The sequence below is a fragment of the Orcinus orca genome, chromosome 19 (genome assembly GCF_937001465.1).
Source record: "Orcinus orca chromosome 19, mOrcOrc1.1, whole genome shotgun sequence".
In the NCBI taxonomy this organism is placed as follows: Eukaryota; Metazoa; Chordata; class Mammalia; order Artiodactyla; family Delphinidae; genus Orcinus; species Orcinus orca.
Window position 1 is genome coordinate 43,578,827 of NC_064577.1, and position 19,863 is coordinate 43,598,689.

Consider the following 19,863-nt stretch of genomic DNA (forward strand, 5'->3'; position numbering starts at 1 on the left):
TTAAACAGCAAATAACTCTCAGTACTAGTGATCAACGCAAGCTTGCCAGTCTGCAAAAACCTGTGTTCTCCCAGCTAACTGTTAGGTCTCCACAATTAGAAGAACATACAGTCACACTGGACCCAGGCAATAGCTTTAAAGATATTCAGTCATTGTCCTTTTCCCTAATATTCTTCGGTTAAAATTTTTAGTGGAAATCAGAAGGTTGGAAAGAAAGATGAATGTGTTATTTCCTTACAGAGAATGTTATTTTATATTTTATTAATGGGAAGCAGTAAAGCCTTTTGGGACAGTGGGCAGTTGTGGGTGAATTCTTATCTTGCATTTTCTAAGGATGAATTTCAGGAAGCAAGGAACCCCTTTGAAAAGAATATCTCTGTAGTGTGCAATTTGGGGGGGTAGGAGGGGTTTTATAGCTTTAAATCAAGTTTTCAACTCTATTATCCAAATGAGTCCTGGACTTGGAGCCACATTTGTAGGGTTAGTAATTTTTTTCTCAGCAAGAAAATAAAAAGCTTTGGGTAATAAATTTATAATTTTGAATCTATACTTACGGCATCATTTTTTTTATAAATTTATTTTTATTTTTGGCTGCATTGGGTCTTCATTGCTGCGCATGGGCTTTCTCTAGTTGCAGCGAGCGGAGGCTACTCTTCGTTGCGGTGCGCAGGCTTCTCATTGTGGTGGCTTCTCTTGTTGCAGAGCACAGGCTCTAGGCACACGGGCTTCAGTAGTTGTGGCTTGCGGGCTCTAGAGTGCAGGCTCAGTCATTGTGGTGCATGGGCTTAGTTGCTCCGCAGCATGTGGGATCTTCCCAGACCAGAACTCGTGTCTCCTGCATTGGCAGGCGGATTCTTAACCACTGCACCACCAGGGAAGCCCTACAGCATCATTTTTGACTGAATAATAAAATCAGCTGATGAGAATTTAATCTCTTCTTACTAAATACTAGTTTTAGGATCTCAGAGTTGTTGTTTTTAATAGGACTCTCTTTTGTGGTCATGGAAAATACCCACCCAAGATGGACCATGCCTTCTTGTACCAACCCGAGTGCAAGCAAAGTGGTTAAGGTGTTTGGTTTCCAATGCAAGACTGAGACAGGAGACCCTGAGGTTAATGAAACATTGGGCCAAACAACTGCTTTCCCTAGGAACCCAAATCAGGTTGCTCTAACAGTACGATTGATGGCAAACTGTGATAGATGGCAGTGTCAGGAAAGTCAATCGGGTTCTTATGGCATTTGTAAAGAACTCTGTTCCTCTGATTTAGTTGCTGATATCTGGCAGCTGTAGCTTTCACTACTGAACTTCTGGTCCGACGCTGGGGTGGAATTAGCAAGAGAAGGAACGTAGCTTACTATCATAATCTGTGCTTTCTCAGGAAGCTGCCAGCAGCTGCCAGCAGACATGTTATACACCAATTAAAATGACAACCAAGAAAGAAATAAAAATTAAATCTTGCCATGGTTTGGCTGATCATACCAGTATGGTCCTCTGAGACATCCGCCTCCTCTCACCCCAAAACAACCTTAACTTTTATCATAAATTTGACAAACTGTACAGGTATATTACATTACACTGCAATTTTAATCCACTCTAATTTATTAGGGGATTGATTATCTACCTTGTATAATATATACTAGTCTTATGGATATACTCTTAATGCTTATTAGACTGACAAAGAAATTAAGAAAACAGTATACTGAATGGCTGATGGTTTAATGGGAGAAGTCTCAAGACAACGTAGAATACAAGATAATGGAGGAGAGGTGAAAAGAAACAGCTTATAAGAAAAAAATACAAAACATTTAAAATATTTGAGATGAATGAGGATGGGTGAGATGATTGTTGCTTTTCTAATAGGTCAGTTCCTTCGTCTATCAATGGAGCAGTTAAACTCAGGAGAATGTGAAGGGGTGTGGTAGGATGAAGTTAATGCTGTGGCCTTTACAAGTGTAAAGAAGTGTCTCCTCTATTCTTGTAACAATCCTAGAGTACATAGACTCTACTGGATAGACAGCATAACAGAACATGGCTTATAGAAGATCTCTTGGCTACCAAATCTGGTCTCTCCCTGCCCCTGCTGACAATCTTATTTCCTGTAAATGGAAAGTTGTAGACCTGTGTGTCCAAATGCAGTAGCCACTAGCCATATGCACTATTTAAGTTTAAATTAAATAAAAAATAAGTTCCTAAGCTGCGCTAGCCACATTTCAAGTGCCCAGTAGCCACCCATGGCTAGTGGCTACCATATTGGGCAGCACAGATATAGGTCATATCCATCACCAAAGAAAGTTCTATTTGAACTGTTCTGTATCTAGTATGTGCAAGTGTATTTTTTGTGTATGGTAGAAAATAATTAGAGTCTGTGGCTTTTCTTTACCAACCTCATTGTAACAATTTGCTATTCATCTGAGAATACTGTATCCACTTAAAATTTTAATTCTGTTCACAAAATGTAATACAGATCCATTTTCCAAATTTTGAAGGGAAAAAAAAAAACCCTAGAAAGTGACTATCCCTTCTTATAAACCCACCTCCCAAAGACAATCATGATTAATAGATAAGTTTGGGGCATATTCTTCCAGCTATGTTTTTGTTGTTGTTGTTGTTTTGCGGTGCGCAGGCCTCTCACAGTTGTGGCCTCTCCCTCTCCCGTTGCGGAGCACAGGCTCCGGACGCGCAGGCTCAGTGCCCATGGCTCACGGGCCCAGCCGCTCGCGGCATGTGGGATCCTCCCAGACCGGGGCACGAATCCGCGTCCCCTGCATCGGCAGGCGGACTCTCAACTACTGCGCCACCAGGGAAGCCCTCTTCCAGCTATGTTTTTATACTTTATGCACTTAATTATTTTTGGTAACAAAGACAGGCTGTGCCCCTTTTGCCTATTCCCCTTTGTAACCAGTGCCACACATCTTCAGTCTTTGCCTTGTGACGCCAAGTGTGCCAGGCTCAGACCTGCGACCCCTGATGTCATGCTTTAAGTCATGGAGCTCATCACCAAAGATGACTTGAGAACAAAGTAACATATGGCAAATGCATACCTTGAGAGCATTTCTTCCTTGTTTAGATTCTTTGGTTCACGACTGTTTTCCAGCCTGACTGCCTGACACTAAGTGCCAGTTTTGCGGAGTGCACATATTTGAGGAATGTGGCTTTAAGCTCTCAGGCTCAGTTAGTTTAAGCCGTTCATGTAATGAATTCGTTCAATGTTCTTTCCTTACTGGAGACGTGAACTGCACTATATTTGGAACTACCATTTGCAACCTTATACGCCACTGCCTGGGTATTTAGCCACAAGTTTTGATCACCGTGAACTGGACTGAGGAAGTTATATGGTGACAGATTTCATAAAGACTGTGCTGAGGAGAGATGTAGCTGGCTTGAAAACCTTCAGGGACTTCAGCTTGCTGCAGCTGTTGAAATGAGGCCATGCGCTCCTCCCACTGGACCCTGCTTACCTGCGTAATGCCTGCCTCGCCAGCTTGAGCGACTGTATTACTTCCACTCCTAGGCTTGCACCATTAATTTGGTAACTATACCTCACTGCTTCCAACAAGTAAAACAAATGTGCCATCCAACTATAAATGACCCAGGTGTGCACCAAACCAAGACCTGAGATGCAAATAGTCAGAATAGCTTTCGTTTTTTATTTTTTAAAAATAATCCTTTATTTTTAAAAAATTTTAATAGATTTTATTAATTTATTTATGGCTGCGTTAGGTCTTCGTTGCTGCACGCGGGCTTTCTCTAGTTGCGGCGAGCGGGGTCGGGGGTGGGGGGGCTACTCTTTGTTGTGGTGCGTGGGCTTCTCACTGCAGTGGCTTCTCTAGAGCTGTGCGGGTTTCAGTAGTTGTGACTCGCGGGCTCTAGAGCGCAGGCTCAGTAGCTGTGGTGCACAGGCTTAGTCGCTCTGCGGCATGTGGGATCTTCCTGGACCAGGGCTCAAACCCGTGTCCCCTGGATTGGCAGGTGGATTCTTAACCACTGCGCCACCAGGGAAGCCATGAATAGCTGTTAATGTCCCTGTCATCTGTGATCCACCCTTGACTGCTCCAAAAGGATGCTGGGCAAAGGTTCTCATTGGTATGTGAGCATCACAGAAACAACAGAAGAGGTGAGAACAGCACCAGCCTTTTCTAGTCATTAATAAAGAATACAGTGTCGCTGTGTTCTAACCTTACAACCTGCTATTGGATGTGGGAGGTGTGCATTTTGGTCACTCATCAAAGGATGTTGGTTATTGAAATATCAGAAGAAGCCTGTCAGAAAAGCCCCACAGCACTGGACTTGAAGGCAAGGTTTTGATGCATTAGTTCCATGGCAATGGAATCCAGATAGCAGACTCATTACAAAAACTTTCAGAATGAAAGTATATTATACGAGGCACTGAGACTATAGAATCAATTAAGGTAGATTTGGTTTCTGCCTCATGGAGCTTACAGTCCAGCAGGAACAAGAATTATTGAATGAGTAACGTGAAGTGTGATGAGTCTTTGGAATGGGAAGTGCCGGGGGGTATAAGAGGATATTACTGGGGAGTCCAGCATAGCCTCAATGTTCAGGAAAGGCTCCCGTGAAGAAATGGTGTTAAACTGAGACCCAAAAGATGAGTAGTTGCTAGCCAGGCAAAGAGGACAGGGAAAAGTGTCCTATGTGGGAGAAACGGCACATGCAACACAAGGCCTATGGCTGGAGAGAACCTGACCTACTTAAGTACCTCAAAAGAAACCCAGAATAGCTGGAACAAAGAGAGGTCTTGGGAAGGTAGTGAAAGAGGGATCTGGAGAGGTAGGCAAGGCCCAGACTAGGGAGGGACTTAGGTCACGTTGAAGATTCTAAACTTTAGCTAAATGACAATGGGAAACCATCAGTTTCCTTATCTGTAAAGTGAGAAATAATAATCTCAGAGTTACCAGGAAACAAAATGAGAAGAATGCAAGTGGAAGGTCTTGTAAGTTATAAAGCATGATAGGAATATTACTAACATTATGATAGTAGTAGTAGTAATAAGCAGTGCTGCTTTCTTAAGTAACAGAGGTAACAGTTCAAATCTCCTAAGAGGGAATATGAAATTTTTTTTTTTTTTCTTTCTGACCGTGCCATGCAGCTTGCAGGATCTTAGTTCCCGGACCAGGGATCAAACCCGTGCCCCCTCCAGTGGAAGTGAGGAGTCTTAACTACTGGACCGCCAGGGAAGTCCCTGAAATAGTCTATAACATATAAAACTCTGACTGAAAGGAACTGATGGAAAGGTCAGAAGTTTATTGCAGTTGAAACTTCCAGTGTGAGGTTCACGAAGCCAGGCACGAGCTGAGCTGTTTGGAGCAGGGTCATGCCATTTATGGCCACATGTATGTCTCAACTCCGCACTGACTCTTCAATGCCACTTCCAGGAAAGATCAGTGTTCTGCCTCCTTCTCAAACCCACCAGAGCACAACGGCTGACACATTCTTTCCCCTTCACTTCTTCCAGCCACAGCTGGGGCCCAGCATCTCCTAGGTCAGCTTTTATAGAAGCTGTTCCCAAAACATTACACTCTTCTGAGCTCTTCACGGCAAGATAATTATCCCAGTTAGCACCTGCATTACATTTTAGGAGAAATTCAACACCTTTCCAAATCTGTGATGTTTTATTCTACAGCGGTTCTGTGAAGTAGGCACAAATGAATCTCACAGAAATGATGCGAAATTGGGGGCCCTCCCCTCCTGTCTGACCGGCACAGATATGCTACCAGGAGAACTTAATGGTTCATTTTAGGCCATTTCCTCTCTGCCTGCAACACATTAAACTTTACCCAAGGACAGAAGGGCAGAGCTTGTGCAGGTGCAGGCATTTGATTTAGGCCCCATTAACCTCTTCTCAGCCCTGGCCAAACAAACCAGACACAATTCTTCCCCAGAGCTCACTACCTACCATAAATGCTCCACAGTACCACACACCAGAGGTTGCAAACTTGTATTTTGTCTTTGATTTACACAATGCCTTTTAAATCTTTTTGAAAATTTAAATGCCAGCTTTAAAAAATCATGGTATTTCACACAGAAATCCAGATTTCCAGCTTTTCTTTTTTTAAAAAAAATTTTATTGGAGTATAGTTGACTTATAATGTTGTGTTAGTTTCAGGTGTATCTAGTTTTTCTTGAAAAATCGTAAGATCTGACATCAATGTCTGGAGCTGAGTACAGACTTATGACCAGCACACTCTACCACAGTCCCCACTCTGACTAGATCCTTTATGAAGGTCCCATGACAGGCCCAGAATATCTGAGTTTGTGCACCCACCCCTGTACAGACCACGTACCATGAATACCGAATCCCTCCTTTGTGACCCTTTCATATGCACAGGGCTTACTCTGTTTGAATGCAACTTTGGGAATGCTCTGGAGACCTTTATGTAGATGAGAAAACAAGCCTTGGCCACTCCAGTCCATCTCTGGTGGATCTTAATTATTTGCAGCTATTTCCCGAGGGTAAAGGTAAAAAGCTTTATTCTATCAAACTTCTCATAGGCCACTCCTTTCTGCTGTCTCCTCTGTTCCATTCTGACCCCTTTGTTCATTCATTAGAAATTCAGAACTTTTTTTTTTTTTTTTAATACTTATGAAGGTGCTGGGACAGTGGCCTCAAATCATTTTTGGAATGAGATGGAGAACTTAAAAGATGCATTACTGGGGCTTCCCTGGTGGCGCAGTGGTTGAGAATCTGCCTGCCAATGCAGGGGACACGAGTTCGAGCCCTGGTCTGGGAAGATCCCACATGCCGCGGAGCCACAACTACTGAGCCACAACTACTGAGCCTGCGCGTCTGGAGCCTGTGCTCCGCAACAAGAGAGGCCGCGACAGTGAGAGGCCCGTGCACCGAGATGAAGAGTGGCACCCGCTCGCCGCCAACTAGAGAAAGCCCTCGCACAGAAACGAAGACCAAACACAGCCGAAAATAAATAAATAATTTTTTAAAAAAATGCATTACTGGAATCCCACTTCCAAGTATATATCCAAAAGGACTGAAAGCAATATCTCAAAGAGATACGTGTATACCCATGCTCAGAGCAGCATTATTCGTAATAGCTAAAAGGTGGAAGCAACCTAAGTGTCCGTTGATGGAAGAACGGATCAACAAAATGTGCTACAATGTAATACTGTTCAGCCTTAAGGGAGGAAATGTATCAACCTCGAGGACATATGCTAAGTGAAACGAGCCAATCACAAAGAGACACATACTGTGTGATTCCACTTACAGAAGGTATCTAGAGCACTCAAATTCATAGACAGAAAGTAGAATGGTGGTTGCCAGGGGCAGGGGTGAGGGGAAAGTAGAGAGTTGTTCAATGGATATAAAGTTTCAGTTTTGCAAGATGAGTAAGTTCTAGAGATTTGTTACACAACCATGTGACTATACTTAACACTACTGAACTATACACTTAAAAATGGTTGATGGTAATTTTTTTTAACCAGTTTTTTAAAAAGTATTTTAATGTGTCCCTGGGTGTCAGGAGACCTGAGTTCTGCTAGAGGCTCCAATGCTGACTTGTGCGACCTTCGGCAAGGCACTCTCTGGAACTCAGGTCGTCGTCTGCAAAATGGGACGGTAGAAGAGAGAATACTGAAAACACCAACCTCAGTATGGGGCAGACGGATGTGACAGTGTGTGTGAGCAACGGAAGGCTCTGCAAGTATTAGATGTGGTCATCAACTCAAACTGTGGTCTCTTGTGGTGACTTAAAATTAGATTAAAAAAAAAAAAATCGAAGGTCTGTGTCAAGTGCCAGAACCTTACAGACAAGAGCCTGCCCTCAAACTGCTCACTAGTGGAAAAAAACTAGAAAAAGATTTACAATATAATGTGTCACACGTCAGCCTAACATATGCCAGATTCAAATACATAGCACTTAACTTCCCTATTTAATGGGATGAAGGCTGGGTATACACTACATGTTGTTTGGGTAAATCAAAAGTCTCAAATTAGTTAGAACACAAGTTTAAAGCTTGATAATCTTTTCAAGGTGTTTAGTCTAAAAAAGAAAAAAAAATGTGTGTGTGTATTGCTTAGACTCATTTTTTACTGATATTTTAATTCAACAATTAATTTAATCTATTAATATATTAATTTACTAATTGAATTTAATTAACTTAACTCCCATTTAAAGAAAAGAAGCCCTGGGTAGTTGGAACAAAGAGCACTCCTGCTGGCTGGAATGCAGTCTACAAAGGAAAGCCCACAAGTGCTGGGGTTGGTGGAGATCAACATCCATACTCTGTTGACACAATTACGCCTCCATAACTATTATCCACAGCCAAGCTAGTCTACTATGATTAAGCTTTCTTTCTCAGTTTTTTAAAACATTTTTTTCCTGAAGTTAATCATTAATTCAAAACAAAAATTTTTTTTTGGGCTTAGTTTTCCATGTCCCTATAATGAATTTATTCTCCACCATCACCAGAAGTGTAAATTTTTCCTCTATTCATTCCATCTGATTTCTTGGAGACGTCCCTTCTGTCCTCCTGCCCCAGTCCTGATTACTCTCAAAGGCCTGCAGCCAGGTTATGTCACCCTGGGATTTCCTTTCATCATCATCTTGAAGATTCTCTTCATTTCTCACCTCTGTTGAATATCCTGTTTCCAGGATCACGTCTTCCTGTTTCTTGATTTATTCTTGTTTTGGTGTACCACATCCTCTAGACGTTTCCTAAGAAAGGGTACATGGGTAGGAAGTAAAATTTTTTAAGATTTCACGCATCTGAAAATATGCTTACTTTACTGAATTCACAATTTGGCTAATTCATAAAGTTAGAGGTCATAAATAATTCGAAAGCATTCCTCCACCATCTTCCAGCATGGCTGATGGGAAGCATGGTACCATTCTGACGGCTGTTCCTTTGAACGTTAACTTTTTCTCTCAGAATTTTTTAGTAACCTTCCTCTATTTACTCAATGACCTGAAATTTCTGATTTTTTTCCCGTCCATTATGTTGGGCACTCAGTGGGCTTCTCATTCTGGAGATGTAGGCCATTTAGTTTTGACTTGATTTCTTGAATTATTCCTTCAATGCTGCTTTCCCTCCACTTTTCTCTATTTCTCTGTAACTCCTCTTAGTTGAATGTTAATCCTCCTGGGCTACTTCTAGCTTTTAAAAATCTTTTCATGCCAATTTTCCAGGTTATTTTTTGGGGGAGGGCCAGGCTGCGCAGCCTGTGGAATCTTAGTTTCCCAACCAGGGATCGAACCCAGGCCCTTGGCAGTGAAAGTGCAGTCCTAACCACTGGACCGCCAGGGAATTCCCCAGCGTTTTTTTTAAAAACAGGATATTTTCTCAACTTTATCTTCCAACCCTTTGATTGAAGTTATTGGTTATCATATTAAGATCTGTTTCATTCTTTTAATATACATACCCTTCTGTTCTTATTTCTTGGATGTAACATCTCCATATCTAAGAATATTTATCATCCTTTTATAAATTTATTTTTATTTATTTACTTTGGCTGTGCTGGGTCTTCGCTGTGGCACATGGGCTTTTCATTATGGTGTGTGGGCTAAGTTGCGGTATCTGGGATCTTAGTTCCCCGGCCAGGGATCGAACCCGGGCCCCCTGCATTGGGAATGTGGAGTCTTAGCCACTGGACCACCAGGGAAGTACCTATCTTTTTTTTTTTTTTTAATATTTATTTTTGGCTGCACCGGGTCTTAGTTGCAGCATGCAAATTCTTAGTTGTGGCATGCATGTGGGATCTAGTTCCCTGACCAGGGATTGAACCCGGGCCCCCTGCATTGGGAGCTCAGAGTCTTAGCCACTGGACCACCAGGGAAGTCCCCTATCATCTTTTTAAGTTATACTTTGTTTTGTTCTGGTCTCTGTGCTGTTTCTGTATCCTCTAAGTTCCTTTGTTCTTGTTTGTTTGTTTGGTCTTTGTCTTTCATGTTAGAGATTTTCTTCAACTACCTGGTAATCTCTGACAGTCCATTCATGTTTAAGACTGAGGCACTAAAGTTTTCTGGAAGCTCTGTGTTCTGAGACAGGGCTTTGCAGTTGGGCATTACTATAGTGAGTTGACTTTCACTTGGGACTCTCAGCTCTTAGTGGGTTGAATAGCGTCCCACCCAAAAGATATATCCACATCCTAATCCCCATAATCTGTGAATGTGACCTTATTTGGAAAAAGGGTCTTTGCAAATGTAACTAAATTAAGGATTTTGAGATAAGACCACCCTGGATTATCTGGGTGGGCCCCAAACCCAATAACAAGTGTCTATAAGAGATAACACAGAGGAGAGACAGAGAGAAGAGGAGAAAGTTATGTGAAGATGGAGGCAGATTGGAGTGATGCTGCTACATGCCAAGGAACACCTGGAGCCACCAGAAGCTGGAAAAGGCAAAGAAATGCTCCCTAGAGCCTCCAGAGGGGACGGGGACGCGGCCCTGCTGACATGTTTTCAGACTTGACTGATTTCAGACTTTTGACTTCCAGAACTGAGAGAGAATAAATTTATTTTGTTTTAAGCTACCAAGATTTTGGTAATTTGTTATAACAGCCCTAGGAGACTAATACAGTGTCTATAGGTATTTCTTCTTGAGCTGGTCAGTTTTCCCAAAGGATCCTCCAATCTACTGACTGTAGGGTAATATCCTGGCTAGGAGAATCTTAGGGCCAAGTGTGACAAGGGGGCCAGGTCGCACCATCTGTTATGTAGGCTTGTTTCAGCTATGCTTAGCATCCCAGAGTTCAGATTCTTTCTAGATTAGATTAACCTTTCTTTCTTTCTCTTTTTTTTTAAATAAATTTATTTATTTCTGGCTACACTGGGTCTTCATTTATGCACGTGGGCTTTCTCTAGTTGTGGCGAGCAGGGGCTACTCTTTGTTGTGGTGCACGGGCTTCTCATTGCGGTGGCTTCTCTTGTTGTGGAGCACCGGCTCTAGGTATGCGGGCTTCAGTAGTTGTGGCACGCGGCCTCAGTAGTTGTGTTGCATGGGCTTAATTGCTCTGCGGCATGTGGGATCTTCCTGGACCAGGGCTCGAACCTGTGTCCTCTGCATTGGTGGATTCTTAACCACTGCGCCACCAGGGAAGTCCCTAGATTAACCTTTCAACAAGGTGTATTAATCGTGTTTTAAAAAACTTTCTGTATTTGACATCTTGGGGCTTTGCTAGCCCTGGACAGACTGGCCCTCCCAACACTAGCCAATTCTTAGAGATAGTAAACCATTCTCCTGCCAGTGCACCTTTTATATATAAACAACCGATCCAAAACCCTTACTCCAACCACCTACTTTATCAGGCTCTCACAATTAGAGTCACTATTCCTCTGCCCTCATCACCCCAGGGCCAGATACCAGACAACTAGAGATAGTCCCTGTGCCCCAATGTCCACTGAAATTATTAAACTAGCCAATCCTAAGCCTGCTTACCCAGCTTCACCTGTTCCTTCCTGTGGAAACCAAAATAAAGGCTGTGGCCACCAAAATAAAGGCTGTGGCCAAGTTGTATATCCGTACAATGGAATACAACAAAAAGGAATGAACTATTGCTATGTGCAACAATGCTGATGAATCTCAAAAAAAAAGAACAAAAACACTGAGCAAAAGAAGCTAGGCACAAAAGAGTATATGCTGCATGATTTATTTATAGAATTCTTTTTTTTTTTAATTTTTTGGCCACGCCGAGCGGCATGTGGGATCTTAGTTCCCTGACCAGGGATCAAACTTGTGCCCCCTGCGTTGGAAGCATGGAGTCTTAACTACTGGACCACCAGGGAAGTCCCTAGAATCCTTTAAAAACGCAAAAGAAAGATGGCAGAAAGCAGACTGTGGTTGTAAGATGGAGGGTTGACTGCAAAGGGGCCTAAGCTGTGGTACTGGTAAACTGGTTCTAAAAAAAATTTTTTTTTTTTTTTTTTGTGGTACGCGGGCCTCTCACTGTTGTGGCCTCTCCCGTTGCGGAGCACAGGCTATGGACACGCAGGCTCAGCGGCCATGGCTCACGGGCCTAGCCGCTCCGCGGCATGTGGGATCTTCCCAGACCGGGGCACGAACCCATGTCCCCTGCATCGGCAGGCGGACTCTCAACCACTGCGCCACCAGGGAAGCCGCCATACTAATTTTTAACACAACCTGACAATGAGTTGAACCAATTTAAAATTCTTGAAAGTACATTTTTTTTGGGGGGGGTGTGACAAAAATGTTACATAATAATACTTCAATTTTCATTTAAAATTGAACTACGTTGAGAAGTATGCCAATATTTCAGTGGTGGATATAATTTGGGATTACAGGTGATTTCTGCTTAACTCTTCATGCTTTTCAAACTTCTCCAGTGAGAAGCATGTATTACTTTGATAATTAGAAAAAGAACAAAGGAAGAAAATAAAGGAGGATTGAATAAATGAAAGGAGAAAACGGCTGAGGGTGTTTGGTCTGTCTCCAGACTGTGACAAACACAGAACCGGGCCGGGGTAAGACTAGACAATCTGCTCCACTTCCTTCACATCTCTTGGAGGCCCTCCTAACTCAGGATCCAGGAAGCTTTTATCTCTATATTCTTGCCTTTTTTCTTCTTCTTCTTCCTTCTCTCTATGTCCCCAGTACTGAGTCCCTTTCTGCTTTGGGGTGGGGTGGTTACAATGTTTTAAAAAACCACCTATTGGGACTTCCCTGGCAGTCCGGTGGTTAAGACTCCGCGCTTCCAATGCAGGGGGCAAGGATTCGATCCCGTGTCGGGTAACTAAGATCCCACATACCATGCAGCATGCCCCCGGTACCCCAGCCAAAATAAAATCACCTATTTTCAGATAATAGTTTATAAAGGCTTGGTTGTGCCAGGTGCTGCAGGGCCCTTGCCCTTGAGCTTGCAAATCATTCTCCAGACTTTCTCCCTACTCCTTTCCCTTGATTTTTAAAAACTAATTTTTTAAATATATTTTTTGATCAAAAAAGTAATACTTGTTCGCTGAAGAAAACTTGGAACACACAGAGAAGAATAAAAAATGAATATAGGGCTTCCCTGGTGGCGCAGTGGTTGGGGGTCCGCCTGCCGGTGCGGGGGGTGTGGGTTCGTGCCCCGGTCCAGGGGGATCCCACGTGCCGTGGAGCAGCTGGGCCCGTGAGCCGTGGCCGCTGGGCCTGCGCGTCCGGAGCCTGTGCTCCGCGACAGGACGGGCCGCGGCAGCGAGAGGCCCGCGTACAGCAAAAAAAAAAAAATAATAATAATATAAAAATCATCTGTAATCCTACCACCCAGAGACAGCCATTATTAACATTTGGTTTATACATTCCCAGTCTTTTCCCTATTCATGAATACACAGGTATAATACATGCTTCCCTTCTTTGAACCAAACAGGACATCTATGTGCAATCTGCAAAACTTTTTGAGGTATACCATACACTCAGTGCAAAAAATGCATGACTCTTAGGTGTACCTCTTGATGAATTTTCCACATAAATACCTACAATATTTTAACTTATTTTCTGTACTTCGCAATCTACTATGAATATCTCCCACACGATTAAATTATCTTCTACAGCATAATTTTTTTTTTGCAGTACGCGGGCCTCTCACTGCTGTGGCCTCTCCTGCCGTGGAGCACAGGCTCCGGACGTACAGGCTCAGCGGCCATGGCTCACGGGCCTAGCTAGCCGCTCCGCGGCATGTGGGATCTTCCCAGACCCGGGCACGAACCCATGTCCCCTGCATCGGCAGGCGGACTCTCAACCACTGCGCCACCAGGGAAGCCCTACTGCATAATTTTTAATGGCTAACTACAATTATAGTAGTCCATCATACTAATGTATTGTAACTTATTTAACCAATCCATCACTGTTAGGTATTTGGATTGTTTTCAGTTGTTAACCACTGCAGTAGTTTCCTGTCACTACTGTAACAAATTACTACAATCTTAGTGCTTTGAGCAACACAAATTTATTCTCTTACAGTTCTGAAAGAAGTCTAAAATGGGTCAGCAGAACTGTGTTCCTTCTGGAAGCCCTAAGGCAGAATCTGTTCCTTGCCTCTTCCAGCTTCCAGAGGCTGCCAACATTCCCTGGCTCATGGCTCCACATCACTCAGGCTTTTACCTCTTGTCATCACATCTCCTTTTCTGACTCTTATCCTCCTGTCTCCTTCTAAGGACCTTTGTGACTACACTGGGTCCACCCAGACAATCCAGGATAATCTCCCCATTGCAAAATCCTTAATTTAACCACAGCTGCGAAGTCCCTTTTGCCAGGTAAAGTAACATATTCTTGGGTTCCAGGGATTAGCACATGGACATCTTTTGGGGAACATTATTCAGACCACCATAGCTATGAACAGTCCACTCTCCCACTTCTTTTTCTACCTCTGCTCTTCCTTCTTTTCTCCCTCTCACTTTTAGTGCCTACTAGTTTGTAACCCCATTTCCAGTTCCAAAATCTTTTCCTTTTCTTTCTCTCTTTATAGAATGTTAAGACATAATTTATCCTTGGGAGCTCAGTGACTGTTTCTGATCTATTGACTTCTAACTTCTTCTTTCCCAAGCACCAGCCTTTCTCCCAAATCCCAATCAAGAATGTACAGTTTCTGGGAATTCCCTGGTGGTCCACTGGTTAGGACCCAGAGCTTCCACTGCCGGGGGCCCGGGTTCAATCCCTGGTCAGGGAACTAAGATCCGTTAAGCTGGACGGCCCAGCCAAAAAAAAAAAAAAAGTACAGTTTCCCTTGATTGTCCCCTTATGACATGAAAGACTAAACGTTTCTAAAACTGGATACACACGACCCCTCCCCTAACCTCTACCCCACCTTCCTGCACCAACTCAGCTCCTACACATGATCTTGTTTTTAAAATGATTACTCTCAAAAATACTCAAGGCTGGAGACCTAGGACTCACCTTTCATTCTTCTCTCTCCTTTGTCTCTAATCAGCCGCTAAATCCCATCAATTATTTTGTGACTTAGCATTCCTCTAATATTCACCTAATATCTTGGCTGTTGCTAGAGTGTGTAATCAGAGGATTTTCTCCCCATCGAAACCATACTGGTTGTATGGGGGTGGATTATCCTCTCCTCCAGGAAGCCCTCTTTGACTGCCCCTTCCTGGGATACCATCTCCCCCTTCTAGAGAAAAAACCCATAATTAAGTGTCCACTATGTGCTCAGCTTTTCAACCATCTTAAAATTTAATCTTTAAAGTATGGTTTTAATGTTTACAAATGAGGAAACTGAGAAGCTAAGTAACTTATGCAAAGTAACAGAGCTAGTAGATGGCAGAACTTGAACCCCAGCCTGACCAACTCCAATGCCAAGCTTTTTGCCTCTATTCCACATGACCTCCCTGGAGTTAATGCCCATGGTTTAAAACTTGCCTGTTCATTAAAATCACCTGGCAGAGGGACTTCCCTGGCGGTCCAGTGGTTAAGACTTCACCTTCCAGTGCAGGGGGTGTGGGTTTGATCCCTGGTCGGAGAGCTAAGATCCCACGTGCCTTGTGACCAAAAACCCAAAACATAAAACAGAAGCAATATTGTAACAAATTCAATAAAGACTTTAAAAATGGTCCACATCAAAAAAAAACCAAACAAACCCTTAAATAAATAAATAAATAAAATCACCTGGGGGACTGATTCTGAAGCCCCACACCAGAGCTACTAAGATTCTCTGAAGGTGGAGCCCAAAAATCTATTTTTAAAAATTTCTATACTCATCATATGACATATTTTATTATTTATTACTAATTAGTATGCTTAAAATACATGCTTTATTCCACCAACTAGGGGAGGAAGTACTGTCCTATTCATCTTTGTGACCCATCCAGTGCCTTTATAGAACAGGCACTCAAAAATATCTGTTGGTTATTTAAATGCTAAATAAACTATGAGGTATACTGTGAGCTACACTGTAGTAAGAGTTCAGAGGATAATAACAATAATAACAGCTAGCACTTACTGAACCCCCATCATATGCCAGGCCCTCACTGTTCTAAGAAATTTACATGTATTAACTTCTTAGGACTTTGCAATAATCCTACAAGGCAAGATCAGGACACAATTTGCAGGGCCCTTTGTTCAAAAATTATTAAGAATTTCAACATGGTGACAGCAGAGCATTAAACCAAGTGAGGGGCCAGCATTTCTAAGCACCTGTGTGACTGTATAGGTCTCACACCTATAAGCCAACCCTGGCTAAAACTATTATCTCCATTTTACAGATGAGGAAACTGAGACACAAAGATATCAAATAAGCATTCCCAGTATCACACTGTTAGTAAGTGAAGATATAAATGTGCACTACCTTAGTTGTAGAAGGCTTCATTGCAAACTCTATATTTACAAAGTTCTCCAGTCCTTCAAGGTTCAGCTCAAAACCCCCTTGTCTACTAAGTACTCTCACAAGTCAGGAAAAAAATCTCTCCTCCTCCTCTGATATTTTAGCTCCATGAGAGCATTTGGTTTGAAACTTTCTTATGGACTTTATCACATCCCCATGTTATACCTGACATAACCTGGGAGGTGGGGGGTACATCTAATAAATTCATGTAGTTGAATGAATGAACAAAGAAACAAACTTGTGCATGACCTGAAGACTGGGAGAGATGAGGAGGGAACCTAGGCAGGGGACAGGCCTAGGATAGTGCTGAGCACTTATGCAGGATGAAATTATATGACCGGCTTGATTGGACCAATGGTACACATGGGCCCTAGTGTGGATAACACTGGAAAAGACGGTGAAGTTAAGTTTTACAAAGCTAGACCATCACTTCTCACGGGACATAAGGACGAGTTGCATGTACCCCTCTGAGGTCAGCCAGCTTTGCTCAGGAGGAAAAGGCATCAGGTCATAGAGTGATTGCTTCTCCTCTCGCAGCCAGTCTCCTCACACATAAGCACCATGGGTTAGTGGGGGGACTGAGCTGGAGAATGCCATCTGATCTCATCCATTCACCAATTCATTGTTTAACAGATACTGGTGAACAACTCCCGTCATAAGACACTTGCACCGAGCACTTTCCCAACTCCCATTCATGCTCAGATCACCCAATGGTATGACAGAGATTCTCCCATTTCACAAGACTAAGACGTTAAGTAACTTGCTCAGGATCAGACAGCAAGAAGTGGCAGAGTAAGACTGAAATCCACTTTCTCTCTTTAATTTCAGAATTTGTTCATTGGACATGAATATTCCTGTTATAGAGAATAGCATATTAAAACCCATGGACTCCATACACAGCTCAAGAAATACAACCTGAAGCCCCTGTGTACCTCTCCACATTCACTAAACCACATGGCCTCCAATTCCTCCTACTTGGGAAACACTGCAAATGGCATCACCATCCGGAAATCTAGCAGGCACCAGTGACACCTCCTTCTCCTTCCAATCAATTACCAAGTTCAATACCTATCTCTATTTCCACTATTCCTTCTACCTTTCTCCTTTCTACAAGTATCAGCTCATATCTGGATTATTGCAATGGCCTCCTAACTGGTTTCCTTGCATCTGCTCCTCTCTTTCCAGTCTTAATCTTCACATTGCAACCAAAGACCTTTTTAAAACCTTTGAGTAGCTGCCCTCTGGTCTTAGGATATAGACAAAAGCATTGGCATGTGAGGCTCTCACATGGTCTTTCCCTTACTCAACACTCTAGCTTTGTCTCAATCCCTTGTTCCCTGTATTTTGGGTGTGCCGGCTTTCTTGCAGTTTCTTATAATCTCTGAGCTCCCTCCCACCACAGGGCCTTTGCACATGTTTGTTCTTCCCTTCTCCACCTGAATTAACTCTTCCTTTCTCAAGTACGCTTTCCCTGAGCCTCCTGGCTGGGTCATTCTTTGGTATCTCTCACTTTTACAACTTTACGTCTGTTTGTGAGATTAATTGATTAAAGTCTTTCTTCCCTAATAGGCCAAGGGCCAAGAACCACTCGCTTCGTACAAAATACATGCTAAATAGATAATAGCCAATGTATATACAACATATACAAGATGCCAGGCAGTGTTAGCTCTTAACATGTGTCAACTCACTAAGACCTCCTAAAAGTTGTGTATGAGGCAGGTACAATTATTAGCCCCACTTTACATAAAGCAAAGAAAATCACACAAGCTTAGAAGTGACAGAGTTGGGTTATGAACTCAGGCAGTCAGTTTCTGGAATCTGAGTGCTAAGCACTCACATTATCGCGCCCAGTAGCATCTGCTGAATGCATGACAGTGTTGGCTGTTTTTGATAGGGACTACAAAGCACCTATCTTAGCTCAACTAAAAAATCATTTCAGTTGGCTGTGGTAAGGACCTTATGTTTGACTGGAACTTTGCTGCAAAACATTTATCTTCCCAGCATTTTATTCCAGCTACTTTAAAAATCCATTTCCCCTCACTGGTAGTATCATGACTGATGTTGAGCTGATAAAAGGACAGGAGAAACTTGGCTTGGAGTGAAACAGAACTGCGGATCATTTGTAGTATGGGTAATACTCATAAAGACAATACAAAGATTTTGATGGATGTCATCCCAATCTTCATTGATTCCTAATAAAGTTACACACACAGGGCAGTTCTTCATCAGCTGATAGATGAAGCAAAAGGCTGAGATTTAAAAGGACTGCTAAGCCACAGGAAATCAAATAGTCACAGGATGGGTAAGGAACGGTGTCCCCACACTTCCAGCTTTAGAACTCCAGATATTTCTGGCAGAGAAAGATCTCGTCTTCCTTTAAGGAATAAAGGTAGCTGGCCAACCTTTCCTAATTCTTTTTTTGTGTGTGCGCTGCGTGGCTTATGGAATATCAGTTCCCCAGCCAGGGGTTGAACCCAGGCCACGGCAGTGAAAGCACGGAATCCTAACCACTAGACCACCAGAAAACTTCCTAACTCTTGGTTGGAACTTCTCAACAAGGACAGAGTTGCTCTTAGGTTTTCCCAGTATGGCTAGAGTAGGGCAATTTTTCCACAAGCTGAAGCTATATGGCAAAGAGCTCTGTAAGCTAGCTGCATCCAATTAACCCTAGATCAATATGGTAAAAATGTAACAATTCTGGAAATTCTTCACCTGGAGCCCCTGTACCAATGTAAGGGGAAGTCAAGAAACTGTACGCACATTTTCTTTATGTTCATTTTGCTAAGAAAATCTTTCATTAGTTTCTTTGAGGGCTTACAACTAAAAAGGCTAAGAACCACGATTCTTTATGCCTGTACACACATTCTTTCTGGTTCACGGTTGCGCCTTTATAAAAGTGCCACGTTCGCAAGATGAAACACTTCTATTCTTTCAAGTACCTAATAGCTATGAATGGGAGTGTAAGAGAAATCCAACTGTCCAAACCACATAAGTTAGACCTTATAACAGCACAGGCCTCAAATTATAAATAGGTCTAAAGTAACTGTATTAGCATTCACCTCCTTGGAGGAGATGCGTGTAAGGCCAAGAGCAGTCAGGAGCGCTTGAGTCCAGTCCCAGTAAGGCCACTAACCGGCTGAGTAACCTTGGACAAGGTGCATACCCTCTCTCGGCTTCAGTTTCCACATCTGCAAATTGGAAGTTGAACCGCATGGTCTTCAAGGTCCTTCCCAGCCGAAAACCTGGTACCAAGTAGGCCTAGCCATTAAAGCAGCTTCCTGTCGGCGCGGGGCAGGGTTTTAACGGTCCCCCCCTCCCCCGCTCGAGCCCGCGAAACCCTCTTCAACACGCCCCTCGGAGTGACTGCGCTTTCCCAACCGCAGCCCGGACGCGGCTCCGCCCCTTCCCGGGGGCGTCCCGTCGTGCACTGCGCCGGGCTTCTAAAGCGGTGGGGCACCTCCCGCCTTTCCGAGGCCCCGACCCCAAACTTCTCTCCCCAGTTTTTTAGGGTGCCCTATCCTATCAACGTCTAGTATCTCAGCCAATCAAGCAGGCCCGGAGTCTTAC

General features: G+C 43.1%; 1 long non-coding RNA gene across 4 annotated transcripts; it reads right to left on the reverse strand.

Annotated features, from left to right (window-relative positions):
- Window positions 1–1,702: 1,702 nt before the first annotated feature.
- Window positions 1,703–19,857, reverse strand: LOC117197721 (uncharacterized). Of its 4 annotated transcripts, none has more exons than XR_007473700.1 (4): window positions 19,460–19,857; window positions 15,353–15,454; window positions 8,603–8,689; window positions 1,703–7,575 (listed from the first exon to the last, which is right to left on the reverse strand). It is a non-coding gene; the product is annotated as an uncharacterized LOC117197721 (long non-coding RNA). The 4 variants fall into 4 exon arrangements; XR_007473698.1 differs by having other exon boundaries at window positions 19,356–19,857; XR_007473699.1 differs by lacking the exon at window positions 15,353–15,454 and having other exon boundaries at window positions 19,356–19,857.
- Between the last annotated feature and the right edge of the window lie 6 nt (window positions 19,858–19,863).